This window comes from Lactuca sativa, chromosome 2 (genome assembly GCF_002870075.4).
Source record: "Lactuca sativa cultivar Salinas chromosome 2, Lsat_Salinas_v11, whole genome shotgun sequence".
Classification (NCBI taxonomy): domain Eukaryota; kingdom Viridiplantae; phylum Streptophyta; class Magnoliopsida; order Asterales; family Asteraceae; genus Lactuca; species Lactuca sativa.
In genome coordinates this window covers 50,638,334-50,654,417 of record NC_056624.2, presented here as the reverse complement: position 1 = coordinate 50,654,417, position 16,084 = coordinate 50,638,334, and positions in this window count along the sequence as shown.

The following is a 16,084-nucleotide window of genomic DNA, read 5'->3' as shown; positions in this document are numbered from 1 at the left end:
CTTCCACACGACTGTTATGGTTTTCTTAAAACTACTATTTTATACATCAGGAAATATACGATTTTCTAGAGGAAACGATTTTAGACGATTTCGAAAACGACGAACTAAGACACACATGCAACTATACTCGATTTGAATAAAGACTTGCAACTAGTTTGATAAGAAAATATTGGATTTTCTGGATTTCTAAACTATCATCGAAGTTTTATACGAAAATGCTTATGAACTCACCAACATATTTTATGTTGACGCTTTTCAAACGATTTGTATTCTTAGGAAACCAATAAGCAGTTTATGGATCGCAGACTCAGGATTATTTTGCTGTATTTTGGGAATTGCTTACTGATGTCTCTTTTGTGTAAAATTTGAGAACATAAACATGATGTAAAACATTGTAAGTTTAATATCAATGTATGATGTTTGGATTTGCAATGTTTCATTTCTATGCAATTGTTATGATACTACACACTGAAGTCACCTGCCTCCGGACATTTCCGCTGATCTGGTCCGGGGGTGTGACAGATTGGTATCAAAGCATTGTTTATAGTGAACTTGTATATCTAGCCATACAAGATATACAACTATAAGTACAATGGGAGTTAAACACTCTTACTAAAAGTATACATACTTCCTAGGATTATATCATAACAAGAACAGACAAGATAACTTAATGGTTGAACACTACAGTCAAACCTGGGCAGTTATGTAATCATATATGGGATAATTATAGCTTGATAAAATATATTTATTTGGGATATGACCAACATGTGTGGGGCTGACGCCAGGGTCAACAACTACCATTTGGGATGAACCGAGGTTACTACAACCTTCAGCATGGAGGACCAGCGGATTGCGCACACCCTGTCGTGGTCAGACATATTAGGGACATCGACAACCATACTCAAGTGACCATCGACCGGGTAATGTAGATGTTGGCGGCTATGCAGATCACGGATGCTCGCACGCGAGATCTCGAGCGAGACTTCTATCCAATGAAACGAATCATAGAAGATCTTGCCACTGCATGAGCGAAGGTCAGAGAATACCAGGAGCGACACACCGCTCTGGAGGAGCGTGTACGGATCGCCGAACACAGGTTAGCCAAGCTCCAGGGTGTTCTACCTCATCGTCAACACCACCAGCCCTACCCGTCGCGATTAGTACCTATTTATCTGCTACCGTATCGATTTTTTTCCCTTCGTGCACTTCCCTATGTATTACCGATGACATTATTAAGTGATTTCACTACTCATGGAGTCGCGACTTTGCTAGATTCTATTTCACTACAAGCATTGTATGCCTTATAAAGGCAATTTTCCATGTACTCAGAAGATTGTTATCAATGAAAAACGGATATATATTTTCTAATGATGCGTTACATCTTATGTGCTCTATCACTATTTTTACATGTTGATTTTATGCACACACTTATTCGTATACTACCAAACCACCAATACTATTCTATGATCAAGAAATCGTGAAATAAAATATATTGGATACTCATTGTCCTTCTGATCCATGATAGAAAGATGTCAAGGAGACCGATCTAAAAGAACAACAACCCAACACCACCATCGCCGCCCCCGTCAGGGATGAACTCTGCGGCCTTTCAAGCGGCAGTTTCGGCGGCAGTAATAGCGGCGTTAGCCCACGTTCAAAGTGGAAATAATGGTGGTAATGGTCAAGGGACGGGAAGCTCCCATCAAGGGATGAATCAAGGGCCTATACCTACTAGGAGTTTCCCAATACAAGACCTCGCACCTTCAACGGGACTGGAGGAGTTATAGCTTTAATGTGATGGATCGAGAAAGTAGAGTTGGTTTTCGAGATATGCGAATGTTCGGAAGGGAGTAAAGTCAAGTTTGCGGCCAGCACCTTCATCGATCAGGCATTGTCATGGTGGAACATGACACTCCCCGTTGTAAACGCCAAGTCTTGGGAAGAACTCAAAGAGATGTTAATCGCTGAGTACTGCCCCCGAGGGGAAGTACAAAAACTCGAACAAGAATTGTGGAACCTTATGGTGTAGAACTTGGACATTGACGCGTATATCTCAAGGTTTAACGAACTTGCCATGTTGTTTCCTTGTATGATTACGTCCAAGGGAAAGAAAATCGAACGGTTCATCTGGGGATTGACACCTCCCATTCAAGGCAATGTGATTGCCTCAAAACCCGAGACCTACGACAGTGCAAAACGCCTGGCCAAGAAACTTTATGATCACAGTGATAAGAAAAGTACCAAAACAACTGAGGGAGAGAGCATACAAGAAGGAGGGAGCAAGAAGAACTGGAGGAACAACCAAAAAGGACGACATAATTCAGGGCCATCCAAGAAACCACAGACAATAGCGGTCCATTCTGCTACCGCTCTAGCCGCACCAGCCCCAACCGCTTCAGTCTCAACCACAATCACGCCAACAAAGCCATACGTAGGATCCAATCCCAAGTGTGACAAGTGTAACAACCACCACTACGGGGCATGAAAGGATTTCCAATGCACCAACTACAATCAAAAAGGACACACTGTCTGGTATTGCAAGATACCCCCACCACAAAACAAGCAACCTAATGACAACAGCGCCGGAGCCAGTCGTGCCTGTTACGGATGTAGGGAAACTGGCCATTTTAAAAGTAACTGTCCCAAGAATAACAATCAGAATGCGTGAAGGGTTTTTAACCACGGGGCAAGGAGAGGCGGTGCAAGATCTAACAGTGGTGACTGGTATGTTTCCCCTCAACAACTCTTATGCGTTCATTTTATTTAATAGTGGTGCTGAGCGAAGCTTCGTAAGTCACAAATTTAAACACCTACTCAATCAAAATCCTCACAAATTTAACGAAACTTATACGGTCGAAATGGCCAACGATGTCTACGTAGGATGCACACTAACGTTAAATAATCACTCATTCCCAATCAGTTTGATGCCTGTTCATATTTGGAGCTTGGATGTGATTGTTTGCATAGATTGGTTAAGCCCCCACCATGCTGAAATTATGTGTCATGAGAAGGCCGTTCATCTTCACCTAGACAACAATGAAACCCTAATAGTTTGTGGTGATAAACCTAGCTCAAACCTCCGACGCATTTCTTGAATCCAAGCACAAAAGTGCTTGCACAAAAAGAATCATGCCTTTCTCGCTCATGTCATGGATAAAACAAAGGAAGAGAAAAACATTAACGATATTCCTGAAGTATGTGACTTGCCCGACGTATTTCCTGAGAAATTTCCTGGAATACCTCTCGAGTGCCAGGTCGAGTTCCGAATCGACCTTGTACCAGGAGCCACCCCAATCGCCAAATCACCCTACAGGTTAGCTCCTGCCGAAATGCAAGAGTTATCTAGTCAACTAAGCGAGCTTCTCAAGAAGGGATTCATCAGCTCGAGCTTTTCACCTTAGGGAGATCCGGTTCTGTTTGTCAAGAAGAAAGACGGGTCTTCCAGGTCGAGCTTTTCACCGTCAAGAATCAATACCCACTTCCCCAAATCAATGATCTATTCGATCAACTCCAAGGAGCCAGTTACTTTTCCAAGATAGATCTGAGGTCCGGGTACCATCAACTAAGAGTCCGAGAGGAGGATATCCCAAAGACTGCTTTCTGAACCCGTTAAGGGCATTTCGAATTTGTAGTCATGCCTTTTGGTCTCACACACGTGCCAACAACCTTTATGGACCTAATGAACTGAGTATGTTAGTTGTTTCTTGACAATTTCGTAATTGTTTTCATCGATGATATACTCGTTTACTCTAAGAGTAAGGAGGAGCACAACCTATACTACCACAGATTTTCGGGACACTGAGAGTAGAGAAGCTTTACGCAAAGTTCTCCAAATGCGAATTCTGGATTCGTAGAGTAGAATTTTTGGGTCATATAGTCAGCGAAGAGGGGATACATGTGGACCCTACCAAGATCAAGGCAATTGAGGGATGGACAACCCCAAGAACCCCAACAAAAATCCAACAATTTCTAGGTCTCGCAGGTTATTACCGAAGGCTCATCCAAAATTTTTCTAAAAATCACTAAGCCTCTCACCACTCTCACCTAGAAGGGTGGACCTTTCCATTGGAACGGTAAAGAAGAAGCTGCATTCCAAACCCTGAAACAAGCCCTTTGCAGTGCTCCGGTGTTGTCCTTGCCAGAAGGAACGAAAGACTTCGTAGTATACTACGATGCTTCTAATCAAAGGTTAGGTTTTGTGCTTATGCAACGAGGAAAGGTGATAGCTTACGCATCAAGGCAACTCAAGACACATGAAGTAAACTACACCACACACGACCTCGAGATGGGAGCTGTTGTCTTCGCTTTAAATATTTGGAGGCACTACCTGTATGGTAGAAAGTGCACCATTTTCACAGACCACAAGAGCCTCCAGCACATTCTTAACCAAAAGGAATTGAACATGAGACAACGAAGATGGGTTGAGCTGCTGAACGACTATGAGTGCAAAATCAAGTACCATCCGGGCAAAGCGAATGTGGTAGCTGATGCCTTAAGCTGAAAGGAATACTCGGGTCGTCGAGTAAAGACGTTAACAATGACCGTCCATTCCCATCTATCCTCACAATTCAAGGAAGCTCAGCTGGAAGCCTTGAAGCCAGAAAACGTCACAAATGAGGACTTGCATGGAATGGAAAAGAATTTGAAAATCAAAGAGGATAGAGCCTATTATCTTATGGACCGAATCTGGACACCAAGGTTCGGTGGATTTCGGGACGTGATAATGAATGAGGCTCACAAAACAAGGCACTCCATCCATCCGGGTTCCGATAAGATGTACCTGGATATCAAATTACATTATTGGAATATGAAAGCGGAGATTGCCACCTATGTTGGCAAGTGTCTCACTTGTGCCAAAGTTAAAGTGGAGTATCAAAAACCCTTGGGTCTACTCAAACAACCTAAAATACCCGAGTGGAAGTGGGAGAGGATAAAAATGGATTTTATAACCAAATTGCCCAAGTCGACAGATGGTCTGGATGCTATCTAGGTGATCGTTGATCGATTAACAAAATCTGCCCATTTCCTAACAATAAAGGAGACGTACAAAATCGAAAGGCTAACATGAATATACCTAAAAGAGGTAGTGAGACTTCATGGAGTCCCCATATCTATTATCTCGGATTGGGATAGTAGATTCACCTCTCTTTTTTGGCTGTCGCTCCAGAAAGCATTGGGAACCCGACTTGATATGAGCACTGCCTACCACCCTCAAACCAATGGCCAAAGTGAACGAACTATTCAAACCCTAGAAGACATGCTCCGAGCATGTGTAATAGATTTTGGCAAAGCCTAGGATACCCACCTGCCCCTGGTTGAATTCTCATATAACAACAACTATCACACTAGCATAGGAGTCGCCCCCTTTGAGGCCTTGTATGGTCGGAAATGCAGATCGCCCCTTTGTTGGGCTGAAGTGGGTGACACCCGGTTAGTAAAAGGAAAATCGCCAAAAAACACTCTCACATGACCAGAAATCATCTGAGAAACTAAAGAGAAGATAATCCAAATCAAAGCCCAACTCCAAGCATCGCGTGATGTACAAAAGAGTTACGCTGACAAACGCCGAAAACCTCTGGAGTTCCAAGTCGGAGATCGAGTTCTACTAAAGGTCTCTCCCTAGAAAGGGACGATCTGTTTCGGGAAACGAGGAAAGTTAAACCCGCAATACATCAGGCCATTTAGGATTCTTTCCCGAATTGGTCCGATGGCCTATAAGCTGCAGCTACCCTCCAAGCTCAGCAGCGTGCACCCTGTGTTCCACATGTCAAATTTAAAAAAGTGCTTATCGGATGAAACCCTTGTTATTCCGCTAAAAGAGATTGAGATAAACAAGAACCTCTTGTTCGTTGAAGAACCAATCGAAATCATGGACAGAGAAGTGAAGCGTACTAAACAAAGTCGCATCCCAATTGTACAAGTTCGTTTGAGTGCCAAACGCGGGCCTGAATTCACATGGGAACATGAAGATCAAATGATACAGAAGTACCCCCACCTATTTGCTAACCCTTAAAGGCTACTTCAAAGCAAAATTTCGCGACGAAATTCCCTCTAGTGGGGGATGATGTGACAACCGGCAAGCTTCTGGTCAAGTGAAAGTCAAGTTAAGGTCAATGGGTCAACCTGGTCAACTCAACTAGTGTTTATGTTAGTCCCTTATTTATGGATCCAATTCGGTAATCAATGAAGTTAATTGCAATCAAAATAAAGTGTAGAAGGAGTAGAAAGAAGATAATATCAAGCCTACACACATTTATTACGAATAAATGTCAGGTACACCTTGGGAAAACACACACATACGTCACTGACGTCTCTCTACAACTGACACAGACACACTCTATTTATAGGACCACCAGCCGCTCACGTGTGTACATCCGCACACGCGTGTATGGCCGCACACAGAGTATGCAGCCACACACACGTGTATGGCCGCACACAGAGTGTGCAGCCGCACACGCGTGTATGGCCGCACACACTCGCTAACATAATACAACCAACATAGCGAACCCCAAGACCCTACCAAGACCTATACAAGATGAATGCCTAACTCAAACCACAAAATTGTGACCTAACAATCTCCCTCTTGGTTTGAGCTAGCATGGACTCAGGTCTTCTTCGATCAGAAGCACGTCAGACTTATACAGATAGATGCCTAGCCCAAACCAACAAATTTTGACCTAATAGTATCCCCCTTGGTTTGTGGCTAGCATAGACTCAGTCTTTCTATTCAGCATCACGGAGGTGTGTATGTATTGCTCCCTGAATTGCAGAAGATCCTTAGCATCAAACAAGATGAATTGCGCAATCGCTATCTTGAAACTTGATCACTGCAGTGACGCAAGGCTCTTCGACTGTGGTCTTGAACTTGTCACCAAATTCTGCAATAATTTTGTTCTTCAAGTCAGAGTAGCCTGCTGAGAGGGCACCAAGATTAAGCTAGATATCGGAGATCTGTTTAGACTTCTGAAAGTTTTCTTCTTTAAGCTCGGAAACTTGAATATCAAGGTTTCCGATCAGAACGTCTTTCTCGACGATCTCCAGTTTAAGAGTAGTGATCTCCTCCTTGAGCTCTGAGATAGACGGGCCTGCTCCCCCTGAACTTCCTTCACCTATTGATATTCATTTTCCACGAGGTAAAGGATCTGAATCTTGTTGAGCAAGAAACCTGGCAAGCCTCAAAGAGGAAACATCATGCACAGGTTGTGGAGGAGAAGAACCCCCAGGAGCAAAAGAACTCTTGACTTCAAACGAAGATCTAACATTACTTGGTCCCTTTAGGGTCGATTGAGTCAGTGTAGCAGCTATGGAGGGTTGTTGGACTGGTGGTTCTTGATCTTCAATAAACACTCCATGCCTCAGATCGAGTCAACTTCTCTTTACAGAAGGCAGGGAGATTTGTGTCGGTGTCGAATCACTTGTGGATGGCACAGATGTAGGAATAGCAGAATTAAGGGGAGGAATCCTTGAAGTTGTATCCATATCGGTTGTAAGATGTCGACCATATGATCAAAAGTTGGAGACGTCACTTTGAGAACACCACTAACTCCTTCTGTCAATGATCAAGCAACAAACAATCGCAATAGAATAAGAAGATGAAAAGAAATCGAGCTTGCACATGTTTATATCAATAAAACGTCAGGTACAACTCGATGGAACACTCTGTAAACACTATTGCATCGAGGTCTTCACTTCTTAACCTTATATCATTATCTGTAGTTTATAAGTTGATCTGTGAGACACTCAACAAGCTATACTTTAACTCAGGAGCGTAGATCACGTTCTCAAAACTCAACACTCCATTTACAACTATTCCTTTTTGAGTGATCTTTCCTCCATCTCCTCCCGTGAAGGAAACATAGCCCTCATTAAAAGTCTAAATGACGTGCAGTTGGGAGATGTCTCCTGTCAATGTTCCTGGAACAACCAGTGTCGACGTACCAAGGTTTGACGACATTCCTTCGCGGTTGTTCCTGCATAATGAGCGGGATTATTTAGATTTGGGGACCCAGGTCATTATAAGCCTGGGTCCCAACCGCACACACCAACCACACACTTAACCGCACACTCCAACCGCACACTCAATCCGTACACTCCAACCGCACATTCAACCGCACACACCAACCGCACACCTTCAAACTCCAACCGCACACTCTAAAATGCTTCAAATTGATACTGAATTGGCTCTGATACCAATTGTAAGTCCCTTTTCGCTCCCTTCAAGGTTTAGAATCATTTCATTCATTATGAATTTTGAGAAATTGAACTCAAATCCTGCAGCCAATGCTACAATTGCACCAGTGTTGGCCAGGGAGATCTCGTTTGCTCCTGATCTCCTGCCAGAAATACAGCTCACGAACACATGAGCCAGATACTTCCAACACGGAGGAAGCAACTTCTTGATTGAAGGGGGAAAGGTTCCCTCGTATCCCATATGCTCTAAGACATCCTGAGTTTGATGGATGTCAATTTCCATGGTGTACTCAGATCTGTCTTCTATTTGGAGAGATTCTCTAATGATGCTCTCTGTTACTTGAATTTCCTTGTCTTCGATTGATGCTTCAACGAACTTTTCACCCTGATCATTCTTCTTCACAACAGCGCTCCTCCAGAAATCCTTAATCAGATTCTGGTAGATAGCAGGGTATGTAGTTAGAGCATGGACCAAGCAGGATTTCTTCATCCCATCCACAATGAATTTCAAGTCTTTGTGAGCTGCAGGAGGGTCTTCGAGAAAAATGGCGGAGCTGTGGACTTTAGCAAATTCCATGTCTCCCATCTTAATCTGAAATAAACACACAAAATCATTAGGGCAAAATTATTAAAAATGGTGCGGCCGCACATAGAAGTGCACACAGCCGTACACATGTAAGTGTGCAGCTACAGCCGCACACACCCAACCGCTCACATATCATACAGCCGCACACGGCGCAGCCGTACACGCCCGTGTGCGGCCGTACATACCGTGTGCGGTCACACTTGGAGACGAATAGATTATATTTTGATTCAACAGGAAACATTGGATGATTTTCACAAAAAATTTTAAAATATTGAGCCGTGTTCATGAGAATTACTAGATAATGGCTTCGATTTCAAGAAAAACAGTGGAATATTCAAGAATTTTTAGAGAGAAGGTAAAAAAATGTGTGTGGTTGAGAGAAACGCGTGTAGTAATAGTGCCGGTAACATTCTCACCGCACCCACCATATACATACTCAAAAAAATTTCATTTCCTCCCCCTCACCTTTTTAATAAATAAAACCGAGGCCCCATACTCACAATTTTTCAAAAACAAACCATTTTGACGATTTAAGAGACTAAATTTATTATTCCGAAGGATTTAAAATTAAAAACTAAAATAAAACTTATTAACTAAGATAAAAATAAAAATAGAATAGACTAAAATAAAATTGGAAATACTATTAACGACAAGGAATTAAAATTTAATTTTTAATCCTATATAAATTGTTTTAACCTATTGAGATTAGGGATCAAGGTTTTTAGACAGCCTTTATTCGCTTGTCGGTACCTTCTATCTTCACGTCTTTGTCTGGTCGATCGTCGGTATTGTTGTCCACTTTAACACGAAAAATTGTGACAAAATTAGGACATACTATAAGTGACAAGACAATGTGATCTTGAGTTCCAAGATATTGTATATGATCCTAAGTTCCTAGATACTATATCTTAAGGACCATTCAGCTAACGACGACCAGAGATATTGTTGTCCACATAAATTGAGCAGCGAGATCTATAGACAATCTTTGAGTGTTCAATTTTTAATTGTACTGGAACATGTTTCCCGCTTCCTGGTATGCCCCAGCAATCAAGGACTTCTAGAGTACTCCTTACATCGGATGAGCAGACCATCATTAGGAGAGAAGATAGATTCAGAGTATTATTACTTATAGTTTTAGAGGGATTGAGAAGTAGAAGGTTAAATATCTGTGTACCAGGTCGGATTGTTAGTCATGCAAACGAGACAGCATATGGCTAACAGATAAGAGGAATTTCATATAAAATATGCAGAGAAATAGAGTTGCATATGTTACAGTACAGGTCGGATCTCTTCCAATCACGCAGAGGAGGTAACATATGACTAACAGACAGAAAGAAAGAAAATGATTTTCTACAGACCTAATTTATCGAAATTTACCAGTCGCCCCATCAATACCGGAATTAAGGACAGAATCTGCACATCGAGGAAAAGTTAAACCACGATTCAAGATACAGGTTCATTTAATATGACGAGTAGATTCCTATATATATCTCCCTGCTCAACCAATCCAAGCGTCGTATTGTCAGGCTAAACGAAACTAACTAGGTCAAGATTTGTCAAGTCTATAGACTCCTTAAGTTCATCTACACCTAGTTAAGTCTGTTAAATTCTTCGTGCCTACCGATGCATCAAACCAGAGCATAGACCCTTCAACTTTGGGTACGTTACGCAGAATTAGATTGCCTGTTATCACTTGATAATATCACTTCCCAAAACATCTCCCTCAAGCACATTCCATAACCAACATAATTTCTTTTTGTTTTTCTGATTTTCTAATGTTTTTGGATTTTCTAATTTTGTATGTTTTTGGATTTTCTAATTTTCTATGTTTTTGGATTTTCTAATTTTCTCCCCCTAAATTTGTGCATAAAAAAATAAAAAGAAAAAAAATGCGCAAATTTATCTTAAGTTAAACATAAAAGTTAATCCTCAAAACGGATCATTTTTAGAAAATTAACCAGCACATCGAATCGAGATTTGTTAAACGGCTTGGTGAACAATCTGCTACATTATTACCAGGGCGGACATGTTCTAGCCGAATAAGCGAACGGTCATAACATTCTCTGATAAAATGAATCTTGATCTCGATGTACTTGGTTTTTGAGTGCTGGACTGGGTTTTTGGCAATTTGGATCGCAGCCTCATTATCACAGAAAAGAGGGGTTTCTGGAAAATTCAAACCGTAGTCCAACAACTGATGTTGGATCCAGATGACTTGAGAATAACAAGTAGACACAGCGACATACTCCGCTTCTGCTGTTGAGGTGGAAACGGTATGCTACTTCTTACACTGCCATGATACCAATCTATCGCCCATAAATTGGCATCCTCCTGAAGTCGATTTTTTATCAAGCTCACACCCACCATAGTTGCTGTCTACAAAAGCGTAAAGGTCAAATTCTGGATTTTTCGGAAACCAAAGACCCAGTTTTGGCCACCCTTTGAGATACCAAAAAATCCGTTTAACAGCAAGTAAATGAGAGAGTTTAGGATTAGCTTGGTAGCAAGCACATTGACAGACCGCCAACATTACGTCTGGGCGACTGGCAGTCAGATACATGAGTGATCCGATCATTGATCGATAATACGTCTGATCTACGGATTCACCCTAAAGATCAGGGGTCAGTAGAGGTCTTTCCGCTATGGGTGTAAGAGCAGGTTTCGCGTCTCGGAACCCGAACTTCTCCAGTACATCATCCACATACTTTTCTTGGTGAATAAGGATTCCGGTCGAAGATTGTTGGACCTGAAGCCCCAGAAACGTGGTCATCTCCCCAAGCGAACTCATCTCGAACCGCTTCTTCATCACTGCTTCGAATTCTTTGCAAAAATGTTGGCTTGTCGACCCGAAAATAATGTCGTCCACATAAATTTGAACAAGAATTTGATCTGGACCAACATGTTTGAGGAATATGGTTTTATCAATGGTGCCTCGGGAATAGCCGTGGTTGAGCAAATGCTGAGTCAGAGTAGCATACCATGCTCTAGGAGCTTGATGCAGTCCATACAGAGCTTTGTCTAACTTGTAAACATGGTTGGGAAGTTTTGAGTTAACAAAACCGGGTGGTTAGTCAACGTAAATCTCCTCCTTGACCTTGCCATACAAGAAAGCCGTCTTGACATCCATTTGGTATACGGTGAAGTTCATATAGGAAGCATAAGCAAGGAAGATAAGAATGGCTTCCAAACGAGCGACCAGAGCATAAACTTCCGTATAATCAAGACCCTCAACTTGCCAAAACCCGCGGACCACTAATCTCGCCTTGTTACGCACAATTACACCTGATTCGTCTTGTTTATTTTGAAAGACCCATCGGGTGTTAAGAGATTTCTTTCCTTTTGGCAGCTCCACCAACTTCCAAACTCCGAGCTTCTCGAATTGATTTGTGCTCTATCTGAGAAATGAAACAAGAGTAGAGACACGTGTTAACATCCCCACTTTGACTTCTCGTTTGAACGCCGTTGCTTAACTGGCCAATGATGTTCTCTATTGGATGGCCGCGCTGAATGCGTGCAGGGATCTGGTAGCTGATATCATTTATAGAGACTGGAAGAGTATGAATGTTAACCGCTCCATCATTTGCTGTTTGATCCATAGTAGATGAACAAGGTTCGTTTGGAGGATATGCTACAAACTCTTCAGCAATGCTTTCTGGAAAGAGAAGTTCCATCAGATTTGAAGTTACAGCGGAAGTCTCTTGGTTCATGAACTCTCTTTCCACTGGAGATAGAGTAGTAGAAGCAGCGTCAGGAGAAGGTCGTTGAGGAGAATGTTGGATTAGTGTCTAAGTCCATAACTATTTTGGTATGTACTTGACCCGATGGTGCATGGTCCTTTTGGGTTGCCTTCACCAAAGCAACTTGATAGGATGAAGTATGAAGAGAAAGGATTAATTATGATTTATTAATATATTATGAGAATAATATATTAAAGGAGAAATCACATTGTTCAATTAATATTAGTCAATAATTAATTAAGAATTAATTTTGTGGCTAAAAGACATTAATTAAATAAAAAGGACTAAAACTTTCAATTATGTGATAGTTGAACATTGAGCTAATGGACTCCATAGATGATGGAGTGGACGAATTCTATGGGGAAACCCATTAGAAATCGTCCAAGGCCTCTAAGGAGGGAGTCCATGGGTTGCTTAGGGCCTAAGCAATCAAATTAAGGTTTCCTTGTTAGATAACCCTAATAGCCTCACTATTTAAGGACCCCTAGGGCACCAAAAACGTTGCCAACTGATTCCTTAGGGTTACTACACGTTTTTGGGTGCCTCCTCTCTTATCATTCTTCATCTCTTGCTCTTGGTGTTTGTGAGCCATTAGAGGAGTGACATTTGTGACTCTAAGCTTTCTAAAGCCATTACAAGGAGGATTTGAGATTGTTATTGCTAAATAACAATCAAGGTAAGATCTAAACCCCATTCTTATGTTAATATGATTAATAGTATGCTAGATCTAGGGTTTAAAGTCTTGGATGAGTTGCATGTACAATAGAGAAACCTAGATCCAAGCATTAGGGTTTGCATGAGCACATAGGATGTTCTTATGGATAAAACCCATCAGAGAAGACTCAGAAGATTCACTTTGAACACAGGGCACCATTGGAGGATTAGAAGAAACCAGTGGTGGTCGGTAGACAACTTCGTCTTCTTCATCTTCAAAAATGATCTTCAAATTTGACGTAGATCCTGCTTGATTATCTGAGGACATATTAAACGATTTGAAAAGAGATGTGTAGTCGAATAGCCAAACGGGACCCACTCTTGCATCTGTCTCATTTTCTTCGAGCCAACGAACATCGAAAGCTTCTACAATCTATTTTGTCTTTTTGTTGTAAACCCTGTAAGTAGTTCGAGTAGCATATCCAACAAAGTAACAGTCATCGGCTTTTGCATTGAATTTGGGGTTGGATTCCAAGTGGAGAAGGGTGCAAGGACAACCAAATACTCGGAAATGGCTGACAGATGGCTTGTGTCCGTATAGGATTTCGTACGATGTCTTCATTCTGGCTTTGTTGACCAGCACGCGATTCTAAACGTAGCATGCCGTGTTAATCGCCTCCGCCCAAAAGAACACAGGAAGCTTGGAGTCACAGAGCATCGTCCTTGCGACGTCTTTTAGAGTTCGATTGTTGGTATGATTTTCGATCATCACAATGAATCTTTTGATGAGGTCAGGGATCCTAGCTTTGATGGACAGAAAGAAAACCCAAGTCAATAGAGAGTAATCGTCTATCACAACGAGGCAATATGAGTTACGATTTATGCTGAGAACATTAACCGGACCAAATAAATACATATGTAACAACTCGAGCACTTGACTTATGGAGTTTATCTGATTTGGAAAGTGTGGTTTCCGATGATGTTTTCCCTGAGCGCAGGAAACACATTTTTCAAAAGTAATGAAATCTTTGACAGGTAACCCTCGGACCAGTTCCTTCTTCGCAAGACGATTCTAGTTCTTTGCATTCGCATGACCGAGACGACGATGCCACAACATCGCATTTTGTTCAGAAGCTTTGGAGAAGAGACAAGTGACTTCTTCAGGGATATTGCTATTCATGTCTATTATGTAGGCATTCCCATCCTGCTTAGATCTTACAAGAATCCAGTCTTCAGGGATGACAACACCAGGCTTTAAGATCAGACATTCCTTATCTGTGAAATGAGTGGAGTAACCCTTATCGCAAATCTGGGACACACTCAGCAAGCTGTGCTTTAGTTCTAGAGCGAAGTTAACATTCTCAAAATTCAACACCCTATTTGTGACAGTTCCTTTTTGAGTAATTTTTCCGCCCTCTCCGCCCGCAAAGGAAACATATCCTTCATTGAAAGTTTGAATGGCATGCAGCTGAGATATGTCTCCAGTCATGTGCCGGGAGCATCCGCTGTCGACATACCAAGGTCTGACGACATTCCTCCGCAACTGTCCCTGCATAACGAGCGGAATCATTTAGTTTTGGGGACGTAGGTCATTACAACCCTGGGTTGACCCTTTCCTTTCACAAATTTTTCATTTAATTCTTTCTTATCTTTTGATTTAGAGGGTAATGGTGACTGATCTGAAATTGAATTTGAAATTGATTTTGGTATCCACTGAAAGTTAGGTTTTGAAAATTTGTTAGTTTGCTTCGAGCCGGTGGATTTTCTTCTTGAAGAATTTGAATATCCAGTCTTGCTTTTTGACAAGTTCGACTTAGGCATAGCCTGAGTTGATTTTGGCAAACTCTTGTTGTTTTTATAGAAAATCTGTCTATTCTTTTGAGAATTATCCATTTTCTTGTTTAAATTTTTGTTCAATCTACCATTATGAGAGCGAGTTCTAGGGGTTTTTCTAGTTAAAGATCGTCCCCGAAATTCGTTCTCCCTTTTGTTGCATGAGAAACAAACATCCGGTTCATACAATTCCTTGCAATGTGTCCAGAAGTGCCACAGTTAAAACAGATTTGTTTATTATCAAAAGTTTTGGCACTACTGTTGACAGATTTATTCTTTCCTTTTTTTATTTTTAACACTTCCATACTTGCAAAATCAATCACAGGATTTTGAAGCAAATGTGGAAGATGTAGAGACATGCAAATCAGATTTAGCAATTCGATCTGAAACAACATTATCAGTAACAAAATTATCAGACTGAAATAAAACGCCACCCAACACAAAGACATTTGCGTTTGTTTTTGACACAGACTCATGATTGAAATTAACATCAGACTCAGACACAAGATTATTTGACTCAAAAGTTTCAGCTTCATGCTCCCCCTAATCTACTGATATATCGGCACTTAAGGTAGAAGCGTTAGTATGCAAACTCTCATTATTAGACTGTATTGCCTGCTCAGAAGCTGACTTTCCATATACCATGCGAGGTTCTCTGTCAATTTCTTCTTGAGACAGGGGAATAGCAGTGTAATTGTGATTAAAGGGAGGAGAGACACTCTCAAATCCTAGTACAACTTTTATTTGATTAGCATGAGTTATATCTCTCCAGTGTGATTGTCCTTTGATTAATTTTGCAATCTTTTCACTTGACCAATCGTATTTTTTGAAATTAAATTCAGCTTTTTCAAAACAATTTTTCAATGTGTCAAGTTCCGCGGTTACAGCAACAAGTTTTCTTTTGAGATGATCATAGTTCTCACATTTGTTGTTGTAATCCTCTTGCAATTTTTTAAAGTCTTTTGTTTTATTTTCTAATTGAGTTTTTAAGGGCTTTTGATTTTCCCTAAGTGTATATCCCTCATATTTTAAGTCCTCGTTCTCTCTTTTGATTATCTCAATTTAATCTCTCAAAAACTTAACA